This window comes from Oncorhynchus nerka, linkage group LG15, assembly GCF_034236695.1.
Source record: "Oncorhynchus nerka isolate Pitt River linkage group LG15, Oner_Uvic_2.0, whole genome shotgun sequence".
Lineage (NCBI taxonomy): Eukaryota > Metazoa > Chordata > Actinopteri > Salmoniformes > Salmonidae > Oncorhynchus > Oncorhynchus nerka.
The window spans coordinates 40,064,033-40,076,727 of record NC_088410.1 but is presented as its reverse complement, the minus strand read 5'-3'; the positions used below and the strand labels follow the sequence as shown (position 1 = coordinate 40,076,727).

Genomic DNA, 12,695 nt, shown 5'->3' with positions numbered 1-12,695 from the left:
TTGAGAAACAGGATGCCTCACAAGTCCTCAACTGGAAGCTTCATTAAATAGTACCCGCAAAACACCACTCTCAACGTCAACAGTGAAGAGCCAACTCCGGGATGCTGGACTTCTAGGCAGGGTTGCAAAGAAAAAGCAATATCTCAGACTGGCCAATAAAGAGAAAAGATTCAAATGTGCAACAGAACACAGACACTGGATAGAGGAACTCTGCCTAGAAGGCCAGCATCCCGGAGTCGCCTCTTCACTGTTAACGTTGAGACTGGTGTTTTGCGGTTATTATTTTATTGCTTCTTTAATCAGAACAAAGGGGTTTTCTAATGATCAATTAGCCTTTTTAAATGATAAACTTAGATTAGATAACACAACGTGCCATTGGAACACAGGAGTGATGGTTGCTGATAATGGGCCTCTGTATGCCTATGTGGATATTTCATAAAATAATCAGCTGTTCCCAGCTACAACAGTCATTTACAACATTAACAATGTCTACACTGTATTTCTGATCTTTTGAATGGTAGTGTATCTGCACTTTAAACACACACATACACACACAAAATGCCTCTGTGTAATATACAGTCGTTGCCAAACGTTGAGAATGACACAAATATTAATTTTCATAAAGTCTGCTGCCTCAGTTTGTATGATGGCAATTTGCATATAATCCAGAATGTTATGAAGAGTGATCAGATTAATTGCAAAGTCCCTCTTTGCCATGCAAATGAACTGAATCCCCCAAAAAACATTTCCACTGCATTTCAGCCCTGCCACAAAAGGACCAGCTGACATCATGTCAGTGATTCTCTCGTTAACACAGGTGTGAGTGTTGACGAGGACAAGGCTGGAGATCACTCTGTCATGCTGATTGAGTTTGAATAACAGATTGGAAGCTTCAACAGGAGGGTGGTGCTTGGAATCATTGTTCTTCCTCTGTCAAACATGGTTACCTGCAAGGAAACACGTGCCGTCATCATTGCTTTGCACAAAAAGGGCATCACAGGCAAGGTTATTGCTGCCAGTAAGATTGCACCTAAATCAACCATTTATCGGATCATGGAGAACTTCAAGGAGAGCGGTTCAATTGTTGTGAAGAAGGCTTCAGGGCGCCCAAGAAAGTCCAGCAACCACTAGGACCGTCTCCTAAAGTTGATTCAGCTGCAGGATCGGGGCACCACCAGTACAGTGCTTGCTCAGGAATGGCAGCAGGCAGGTGTGAGTGCATCTGCACAGTGAGGCGAAGACTTTTGGAGAATGGCCTGGTGTCAAGAAGGGCAGCAAAGAAGCCACTTCTCTCCAGGAAAAACATCAGTGACAGACTGATATTCTGCAAAAGGTACAGGGATTGGACTGCTGAGGACTGGGGTAAAGTAATTTTCTCTGATGAATCCCCTTTCCGATTGTTTGGTGCATCTGGAAAAAAGCTTGTACGGAGAAGACGAGGTGAGTGCTACCATCAGTCCTGTGTCATGCCAACAGTAAAGCATCCTGAGACCATTCATGTGTGGGGTTGCTTCTCAGCCAAGGTGAGTGGGCTCACTCACAAACAGAACACAGCCATGAATAAAGAATGGTACCAACACATCCTCTGAGAGCAACTTCTCCCAACCATCTAGGAACAGTTTGGTGACAAACAATGCCTTTTCCAGCATGATGGAGCACCTTGCCATAAGGCAAAAGTGATAACTAAGTGGCTCGGGGAACAAAACATCGATATTTTGGGTCTGTGGCCAGGAAACTCCCCAGACCTTAATCCCATTGAGAATTTGTGGTCAATCCTCAAGAGGCAGGTGGACAAACAAAAACCCACAAATTCTGACAAACTCCAAGCATTGATTATGTCAGGATGGCAGCCCCTCTCACCCCCCCTCCCCCTGAAAAGATTTAGATGCACTACTGTTCCACTGGAGGTCATAAGGTGAATGCACCAGTTTGTAAGTCGCTCTGGATAAGAGCGTCTGCTAAATGACTTAAATGTAAATGTAAATGATGTGCCCCAGAAGTTAATTGACAGCATGCCAGGGCGGATTGCAGAGTTCTTGAAAAAGATGGGTCAACACTGCAAATATTGACTCTTTGCATCAACATCATGTAATTGTCAATAAAAGCCGTTAACACTTATGAAATGCTTGTAATTATACTTCAGTATTCCATAGTAACATCTGACAAAAACATCTAAAGACACTGAAGCAGCAAACTTTGGAAATTAATGTGTCATTCTCAAAACTTTTTGCCACAACTGTACATTCTTGCATCAATTTTTCTACACACAAACCAACTGATTTCTGAGGTGGCTCTTTTCCACGTATGCAAGTTTGAGGTGTGAGTTGGGTAAATGCAATGGATTATGAATCAAAACACCATCTGGATGGATACTCAAAGAAACAACAAAAAATAAATTGATAAGCATTAGCACATAGAAATATTAGGGATTGGGTAGGTCTGATGCATGCATTGATAAGCAGAAATAACATCAGTTTCTCTTGAGTTTCATGATCCTAATTCTCATGAAATATGCATACATTTGTACATCAAAAATCATTTTGACCATATGCTGACAGTCAATTGGTTTCATGATGATCAAGAATTCTCATAAAATACACACACACACATACTGCAAAGTGTAGCCTAAGTAAACAAATAAAATGATTTAGGTTTCAGATTAACACTTCAATTTTAAATCAAGTTCTACATGGACACTGCATTAGGAAAAGCTTGTAGTGTATGTGTCTGTTTTAACACAGATATAGCCTGAACATTCTGAGTGAACCATTGTCTGAAATAGATTGAACCGGTTTTGCCTTGAACAATTCGATTTTAATATTTAACGTATTTTCATGATGTTCCTTCTCCCACTAGGTGGTGCCCATGCCACACTGACGCACAGACCAGTGACCAACCAGCCAGAGATTAAAGTGGCCCTAAACGTAAAGCATCTCAGAATAGGAGTGCTGATCTAGGATTAGTTTGCCTTTTAGAACAAAATTAATAAGATTATATGGACAGATCCTAGATCAGCACTCCTACTCTGAGATGCTTTGTGAGATACAGACACAGATCTAGGATCAGCTTATTCTCCCCCTTTTCCAACTTTGACTCCAGATGGACTTTTACTTCACATTGCCTCAGTGACAGAGGATCATCGTGTACAAGCAGCAGAGGTGGAAAAAGTACTCAATTGTCATACCTTAATAGAAAATGACTCAAGTAAAAGTGAGTCACCCAGTAGCATTACTTGAGTAAAAGTCCAAAAGTATTTGGTTTAAAATATACTTAAATGTCAAAAGTAAAAGTATAAACCATTTCAAATTCCTAATAATAAGCAAACCAGACGGCACAATTTGAAAATAAATGTTTTATTTAACAGATAGCAGGGGGCACACTCCACACCCTCAGACATAATTTACAAAGTAAGCATTTGTGTTTAGTGAGTCCGCCAGATCAGAGGCAGTAGGGATGACCAGGGATGTCTTGAAAAGTGTGCGAATTGGACCATTTTCCTGTCAAAATGTAAGAAGTACTTTTGGGTGTCAGGGAAAATGTATGGAATAAAAAGTACATTCTTTTCTTTAGTGTAGTCAAATTAAAAGTTGGCAAAAATATAAATAGTAAAGTACAGATACCCCAAAAAACTACTTAAGTAAAAGTGCTTAAATACTATTTAAGTACTTAACACCACTGGCAAGCAGTCTGCAAGAATCTCACTACAGGAGACTGAAAACATCCATACCAGACCAAAAGAGTCATGAATGTATTGTGATGCCACATTGTACAAAATGATTAATGTCTTTTTTTTCCTGTGTAATGCTTTGATGGGGATGGTTCTTTAATGCTTTGATGGGAATGGTTCTTTAAGGGAAATTGGCTAGAATTCCCCATATTAAACTCTTAACTGGGATTTCGACTAGGTATCATCCTTTAAAAAATGCTTTTAAAAAAGGTTTTATTTAACCCTTATTTTACCAGGTAAGTTGAACACATTCTCATTTACAGCAACGACCTGGGGAATAGTTACAGGGGAGTGGAGGGGGGGATGAATGAGCCAATTGGAAGCTGGGGATGATTAGGTGGCCATGATGGTATGAGGGCCAGATTGGGAATTTAGCCAGGACATCAAGGTTAACACCCATACTCTTATGATACGTGCCATGGTATGTTTAGTGACCACAGAGAGTCAGGACACCCGATTAACTTCACATACCAAAAACAGATTTCCACTCAATAATTGATGGATGTCAATGGCCAATGGAGGGCTGAAACACTATAGTCTTCTTTGTGACTCTTTCCATTGGTTACTGGCTGTTAACACAACTTGAGTGTATATGATACAACATAAAACAATATAACATTACTGTATTGAAGAAATCAGACATGTAGGGTCACAAATAGTGCAATACACTGAACTGAATGCACTTACCCCATTGAATACCATACAAGATTATCAAAATGTATTTGCTGTCTCTTTAATACCACTTGGTGCCTTATTTCTTTCAACAGTGTATGAATTGCATGCAGGGCACATAAACTGCTATTTTAACCTGCTGTACAGTAGACTATCACTTATCATTTTAATCACTTTTGTAAAAAAAAGAAGAGAAATAAAGCAAAGAATTCAGCCTCTTCATATTGAATTGAAGTAGTTTGTCATTAGTTGTAATAGAGAGACCCTTTTCAGGTTATCATGAAGTTCTAGGAGTATATATTTTAGATGGTCAGGCTCAGATATATTCACTTTATTACTGTTACAAAAAGCAAGATAACTTGTAGTCTAATTCGTGGGTCTGCAAACTTCCAGTTGGGGCCAGTAATGGACCATTTAAGAGCCTTCATTTATATAGGCTACTTTATGTGGACACAATCTAGGCCATTACAAAATTTCATTGTCGAGCAGCACTGGAAAGATAGTGTCACTACTATTATTTATGTTCATCTTTCATTACTGTATGCTCATTCTTTCTGCATTATTTGTGAATATGTTTCAGTAATTACAATTGATGATTGACATCTCAGAGAACAAATGAGCATCAACGCCACGGTAGGTCAGCCTATCCCTAAACAAATGACCGCATGGGGGAGGCGGGACTTCGTCCGATTCTGCCAGCGCGACTCAACAGAAACTAGTTGTATTAGACACACAGCTAGGCCTATTGATACAGTTCATGAATTGTGGGGACGGGGCTTTGTCTAGTTACAATTGCATAAAGTCACTGATAAACACAGTTTATTCTTCAACTAGGATGTTAAGCCTGCAAGTTAATCGTTTTGGATAAAATGGGATTGGATATCTAGATCTCGTCGGAGGTAAGATATTTTTCATTGAGGTTCTGCTTTTTTGTTGTAGAAGTAATTCGATTAAAGTAGCCAAACTTCTAAGAATAACTAAGGCATAAATTGATTTGAAAACTGTTCAAATTGTATCATAACCGAATGCTGCTTTATGAGTCGGCCTGACCATCTAAATCTGGGTTCGAATGGTAAAAACAGCGAGATCTGAAAAGGGTCTTCGATTCTATTGTGCTGCGAGTTCGCTCTCAACAGCGGGCTCTCTAGCCCAAATGACATTAACTTTTCATTAGAAGCAAAACACCGTTCATAAATTATAAACTGGACTGATATTTTGTAGCCAGAATTGATACGATACGGTTCGTGATTCTACGAATAACTTATTTCCTTTGAGTCCAATTGTGATTGTTTGCTAAACTCACTGCATGTTCTGTTGGAAGAAGTAAAAACAGTGGTGCCTGGAGAAGTGGGTATACAAACATTTTGCCAAAATTACACTAATAATTTTGTGAAGAATTCTGAGAAAGTGACATACACACCTAAAATGATAAATCCACAAATTGGTCTTTGTCAGGACAAGCTGTGCATGTAGGCTTAAGGCGTCCACATACTTCCCATCTGGAACAGTTCGTGCATATATTAAGACATGTTAAGTTTGTCTTCCGCGAGTTTTTTTCGGCTGTTCGTGCGCACATTTCTTTTCTTGAGGGAAGCCGAAATCGGTAGCCGAAGAAAACGCCCCTTCATTAGTGATTGGTCGAAAGTAGGGATTCTTCAATGAATTGTTTGTAATTCAAGGACTAATGGATTTATGCAGAAAAATGTCATTGAAAAATACTGCACCAAACATCTTATATGTAAAATTGTGCAACTACGATCTCCCTGACAAAAAACGTTTAAATTAATGAAATTTCTTCAGTTATCTTAGATTAATTCAGACTATTTTGAGGAAGTGTATGTGGGACGGCGTTTCAAGATACAGCTTTTTTTTGTTTTTCAAGCGAAGGTCTTATAAGGGAGTATGCAAGCACCCTCGTTTGGTTCGCCTAGCCAAAACATGCAGAAGGCTTAAAGGTGTCTGCAATACTTCCCGTCCGAAATAATGACATTTTGGTCTTCAGCAAGGGTTTCTTCGGCTGTTTGTGCGCGCAATTTTTTTTGAGGAAAACCGAATTTCGGTAGCCAAAGTCTACGCCCCTGTTGTCGGTCATTGGTCAACAGTAGGGATTCTCAAAAAAAAAATTGTCATTCAAGGATAGACTACATATTTTTTCGCTTGAGAAATACTGCACCAAAAAACTTTGTTGTATTTCAAATTGCGAGGTTAAGATCTCCTCAGCTAAAAAGTCAAACTCAATGACAGATTTCTTGAGTTATCTAAGATTCATTCTGACGATTTGAGGAAGTGTATGGCTACTGGCTATGGCGCCTCAAGATGGACAAACAGTACATTTCCTGCTTTAATCTTGTTTTAAGCGAAAGTCTTTTAAGGGAATATGCGAGCACACTCGTTTGTCTAGGTGCCATCTGAACTGAAGCATGCGAAAGCCTTGATAGTTAGCCCTTGATCATGATTCCTTTCCTTTACATTTCACATAAGTCATTGGATGAAGGCGTCATCTGTACACGGGGGAGTTTTGTTATGAGCCCCGACACTCGTTCTGAACGTTTAATATTTTTTATTATTTCACCTTTATTTAACCAGGTAGGCCAGTTGAGAACAAGTTCTCATTTACAACTGTGACCTGGCCAAGATAAAGCAAAGCAGTGTGACACAAACAACAACACAGGGTTACACATGGAATAAACAAACATGCAGTAAATAATACAATTGAAAGTTCTATACAAAGTGTGTGCAAATGAGGTAGGATAAGGGGGGTGAAGCAATAAGTAGGCCATAATGGCGAAATAATTACAATATAGCAATTAAACACTGGAGTGATAGATGTGCAGAAGATGAGTGTGCAAGTAGAGATACTGGGGTGCAAATGAGCTAAATAAATAACAGTATGGGGGATGAGGTAGTTGGATGGGCTATTTACAGATGGGCTATGCACATGTGCTGTGAGCTGCTCTGACAGCTGGTGCTTAAAGTTAGTGAAGGGTATACGAGTCTCCAGCTTCAGTGATTTTTTTAAAATTTAATTTAAAAAAATTTTTAAAGATTTTTTTGTTTGTTTCCCAAGTTCGTTCCAGTCATTGACAGCAGAGATCTGGAAGGAAAGGCAGCCAAAGTAGGAACAGTGAGATATACCTGCTGGAGCGCGTGCTTCGGGTGGGTGCTGCTTAACATGCATTGCTTGTGGTACAGTTTTGGAAGTATAACGACCTTATCTTTCATATCAGCGAGAAATGTTCAATTGATACGCACCTTTTATAGGGTTAGTGTTCCCACAAGGCCATATCGCCGTGTTACAGCAAGTGTTTACAGAAGATATACTTGCGACAGAGGGACCACTGTGCTATTTAGCGATCTAACATGCTCCGAACACCTGTGTGTAACAGAAGAAGGCTGCTAGAAACGTCACATTAGCTACAACTGTGATAAAGCTGGTTAAAACACTGTGTATTTTGAGTTTGTGAAATTATTTTGTTGTGATATGAAAGTAAAGCGGTTTCTGTTTCTAGGACCGTATTGCAATTAGATGGTGCATTTGGCTGTTTTGGCAGCCAGAGCCAGTCTAACTCTGAAAATAACATGAGGTCCTTTGACCTTTAGGAGTAACGGAAACATTAGGCTTCTTAAGAGTACATCTTGGGCCTGCTAATAGTAGACCTACTATTGAAACACGTAAATAAGTCTGTCAACTGAGTCAGAAATTCACAGGTTTCAGATTTGCGCCATGTTTTTTTCTCGAGTTTTCGCTCACACTTAAAAAATAAATAATAGAAGATCGAATGTTGTTGTTTTTCTAAGTCCACAAAAATGCGTAAACCACATCAGGAGACAACTTTTGAGATCTGGGACAAATCTAAGACATTTCTTATTTTTGCATGTAGTTACCCTTTATTTCAAGGGCTCTGGTACCTAACACTGGTTAGTGGTGTTTCTGTAGCACATGAGATGGAGTTTGCAAAACAAATGGCTACTGGATTGATTATAATAATCATGATAATATTTGCAAGTTAGGCATAGGCTACATTGTTGCTAGGTAATGTTTAATTGAGAAGGTTTTTGGGAAAGCCTTTCCATCTACCTGAGGACGTTTAGGCCTGTCATTAGCATTGCTAGATCCCTTTCTACATTTCAAATGGATGTTTCCGTCTCTGATGGTATCCATCCTGGGCATGATATGTATCCTGGGCATTAATTAAGAAGTGAATATAGGCAATGACCACTGAAAAATAAATGGTTACTTGCGTATACCCTCCACTACACCACTGAGTATAACTTCTCAAATTGGCTAAGTTTGTTCTACACACCATTTTGTATAGTTTCTAATGAAACTGTCCTAAGTATGTAGGCTGTTGCTAACAATTGTGTTTTGATCGCTTAACAATGATAACATAGTGATATCATCACTTATGCTATCAAAATAAGTCTCATACACACAAGTGTACATGAGGACAATTTGTCAACTGTTCTAGCTGGTACCTGTGTAAGGGTTTGGGTTATATTGAAGCCATGTCTGTTTCTTCTACCTAGTGTGCTAACCTTGACAGCTGTTGTCTTCGTCAGCCTACAATGCGGTACTTTTGATTTCAGACTTTTGGAGAAACGCCGGCTAAGTACAGCTGCATATAGCTCGCTGATGTGTTGCGTGTTTGAGATGTCAAACACAGTGACTTGTGAAGCGGTTTATCGGTCATGAGAAAAACGAATCTGACAGAAATGCTCAACTTTGAAAAAGGAGTGTAGGTTTCTCCAGGATAGACCTTGGTAGTTCAAGAGGCAGCCAAGAATACAGTAGCCTAGTTTATCATTCAAACCGAGTTCACAATGCAAAATCATCTCCGTATGCTTGGTCAAGTCAAGATCCCTTTTTGTTTTGGGGACTTAATATTTTGGAAAACCTATGAGGATCCCTACAAAAAATGGCTATGGCAACAAGGGAAGTGCTGTGGTCCTTTGGCTCCCAAAATCCATCCACCCATGAACATGCCTAAAATGCTCATAACTGGCTACCAATACTAGCCTGCATACCTTCCTCATATGGCTAAAATCAATAGCATTTGTATTGCCGAGCGCCTGAGAAGACAAGCTTAAGGGTGATTTGTTTGGCCAGATTAGCTCCTTTTATCCGAATTTTCAAAAGTGCCTGTCAGCACTCAAGCCCGCTCAATGGGACTCCAAGTTTCTTTACTGGCGGCAGCTAATTAAAAAGCATAGCTTTTGTTTCCACTCAGTTTTCTAATCCTTTTCCTGGAATGCTGGACAGCTGAGACGAGCCAAGCCCGTTTATAGATGCAGTCCACACTCCAGAGCAGTGTATTCAGTGTATTTTATGTATGCATTAAGGTACCCTTAAGCAGGCCAGGGAAAGTCGTTCCCTCTGCAAGGTGTTCACTGTAGATGAAAGTAATCCACAAATCCCTATCTGCATTCCCCCTTTCCTTCTCCCCACTCTTGATGTTTGAAAACCCAGAGTACTTCTTACTGTAGGGCATTGGAGTGTAATGTTAGCTGGATCTGTTGTTTGCGAGTCGAGTTTCTCTAGTTATCTCCATATTCCCCACCTCTTTGTACTCCTGTCTCTTTGGTTCCCCCGGGGAGGTTAAATAATTGGAGTGTGATCTCATCACCAGCATCCTACATGGTAGGGAAGATCATGTGCATAGTTTGCATGATTATAGATAATTGAGTGAGAGAGAATCAATCCGGATGTGTTTTGTGTTCCTCCAAACAAGGTCAAGAGAGGAAGGACTAAGTGCCATACTCCTGTAGAGTAAACAAGTTATCCTATTGTCCTTCACTTGACCCTTTACTTACCCTGCCCAGTAGTGTACTGCACATATTTTAATTCCTAACCAGGTGTCTGCAACTTTGTGCCGCACACTTTTCTTTCTCTATACAAAAATCCTGTCTGGTGCAGAACAGGAAAATGGCCACTGGCGATAGGTTAGTCTGCACATCGAATCATCCACATGTGTAACCTGAGTGCAGGCCAGCTTGTAGACCTATTTCAATGTGCATGACTAGAAAGGCTGCATGATAGTGTTACAGACAAGGGGTTTTAGAACTGGGTAAAAGCATTTTAAAACGGCCTTTATCAGCTCTGTTATGACCCGGTATCGGGTAACAAGGGAATGCATGGACGCAGACTGGGATTAGCGAGCCGGGACCATCTGTGCGAAGGACAGCGGTAGCCAGGCCTTTTCTTGATGTCCCCTGCATGGAGTCCGGAAGTGTCTGCTGGAACCCCCGTTGACGTCCTTATGCATCTGGGCCACCCTGGGATCTTTAATGATTTGATTTCACCATGGAGCTGGAGGGAGGAGCTGCCTCCACAATCACCTCCCTTCATTCCCCAATTCTCCATACCACAGGAGAAAGGAGACTGTAGCCAGGCAGGCGCCACTCCTCTGTAAACTCCACCGAGAGTTAAGTTGCAGGTCAATGAAGAAACATCTCCTTCCCCATGATCGCAGCAGAGAGCCCTAAAGAGGTGACGCCAGCTCGGGGAAAGGCATCTCACTTCTGCTCTACTGCTCGCGGTGACATTCAAACGTGAATCACCTGGTCTTAGCACCCTGCTTTGCCAGCCCAGCTAGTCAGTCACAGGGGCCATAGCCCTGGCAGGGTGAAACATGGGATTAACAGGTTTACCAGTGCAGACAGCTTTAGTCGCTCATCTTGTTTGTGTGTTTCATCTATTATCAGCTGTAATTACTATGCGGCGACTGTGGGCCTGCGTGGTGTCTGGGCTGGCTCCATAAACTGGTCAGGTGACATAGGTCACAGACCACGGTCAAGGTTTAAGTTCAATTAAGTGGATTGGCTTAATTTAAGTGAAGGAGTTAAAACAATTAAATATTTAAACACTGAGGCAACCTTTTTGATGAACTTTCTACTTTTAGTGTTTCGAAGAATGCAAACATAATTTATGGTGTGTAATATGTCAGCATTTCTTCATAGCTATGGCTCCGTGTTTCCTTGTAGAAATAACAATGACTTGAATCAACACTACTGCTATTCTAATATACTTCTGTAAGGAAGGATAACATTTAGCCTACTCTTGTGTGGTAACCCCATTCCCAGTCTCTGTAACAGTTTGGAGCCTCTACGCTATCATCTGAAATTCTCTCTAGCCAGCACCACAGACTCCCAAGGGAGTGGATCAAGCTGCTGGCAAGGCCTTTCCCAAACATGCAGCCATCTGCCTCGACACCTGACACCATAGCCCACACTGCAATGCATTTCGACTTCTCCTCAGAGACACGTTTGTTTCTATTAAAGACGGTTTAAAAACTGACGACCAAGCATTATCACCACCAATAGAATAGATAGCCCATCTCCATTCATAAGTCATCCACACGTTCCTTCCTTTTCTGGGTGAAAAAAAATCTGTTGACACCATGTTTAATATTTGAAAATGGCTGTGGATGTCTATGAATGTGGACCACTCAAGTGTGCCTGAATGCTTGTGTGCTTTGGCCGGGGAAGCTTTTAATCAACCTCCAACTGCAGTACCTACTGGATGCGTTGCAAATTAAATGTGACAAATGGATGCTGTGTGTTTAGTTTTTTTGCTGACAAGTATAATTGAGTATAATTGTCACATAATTGTAAATGTATTTGTTTCATTGGTTTGTGCAAAGGGTATTTTTGACTGATGTGCTGAGAGTTTATTTTCGTAACATTTTAATTTGGCTGAATGTATGATTATTGAAATCTTTGAGTTGGTAGTAATAATAGGCCAGGGCTGATACAGTTGCTAAGTACACCCTTTGTTTCCAGAGTGCTCAGTATTGGTAATTTTTAAGATCTTAAGACATTTTGAACTTTACATCAGACTACTAACAAAGACAAGTGCAACGTTGCTCAAAACCAACTGTGTTTAAAGTAGACAGCCACCTCTAATTTACCCACGGTTGAAGGTGTTTTCAGGATGTCAGCAAACGCCTCCGGGTGAAAATGTGAAGAATTTCACCTCTTAATAAACCTCTAATTGACAGGCACTTCCTCGGTTGGTGTCCACTGGGGAACCACAAAACAACGAATCGAGCTTGATAGGTCTATGAAAAGGAAGAGCAGACTATTGTAGAAACACCTGCCAAAAGGTTGGTGAAGCAACACCAGTAGTTGTCATGGATGTGTATGCTATAGAAAAGCAATTGACAGACAGTGGGTTTATTTAGCGTTATGGCACTTGGAGGCCTTCGTAACCATTGAGTAGCGATGAGCTACGAAGCAGTAGAGTGGGTGTCTACAGAGACGAGCATCTGGGGCTTGTCTTAACTGGTCAAATCAAAAA

At 40.6% G+C, this 12,695-nt stretch overlaps 2 protein-coding genes and 1 long non-coding RNA gene across 8 annotated transcripts in view; 2 read left to right on the top strand and 1 right to left on the bottom strand.

The window, feature by feature from the left end:
* The window catches only part of LOC115142644 (uncharacterized), a 34,065-nt gene extending 29,437 nt beyond the window's left edge, over positions 1-4,628 (top strand). For all 3 annotated transcript variants that reach the window (XM_029682252.2, XM_029682251.2, XM_029682253.2), the window contains one exon: positions 2,857-4,628. The gene's annotated coding sequence lies outside the window, so the exon portion shown is untranslated. The remainder of the gene's footprint in view (positions 1-2,856) is intronic.
* LOC135560191 (uncharacterized) lies at positions 3,338-6,459 on the bottom strand. The gene is made up of 2 exons (XR_010458758.1): positions 5,820-6,459; positions 3,338-3,497 (listed from the first exon to the last, which is right to left on the bottom strand). It is a non-coding gene; the product is annotated as an uncharacterized LOC135560191 (long non-coding RNA).
* Positions 5,097-12,695, top strand: part of LOC115142646 (signal-induced proliferation-associated 1-like protein 2) — a 99,538-nt gene continuing 91,939 nt past the window's right edge. For 3 of the 4 annotated variants that reach the window (XM_065001581.1, XM_065001580.1, XM_065001578.1), the window contains exon 1: positions 5,097-5,298. The gene's annotated coding sequence lies outside the window, so the exon portion shown is untranslated. The remainder of the gene's footprint in view (positions 5,299-12,695) is intronic. The other variant, XM_065001579.1, reaches the window with a different exon arrangement.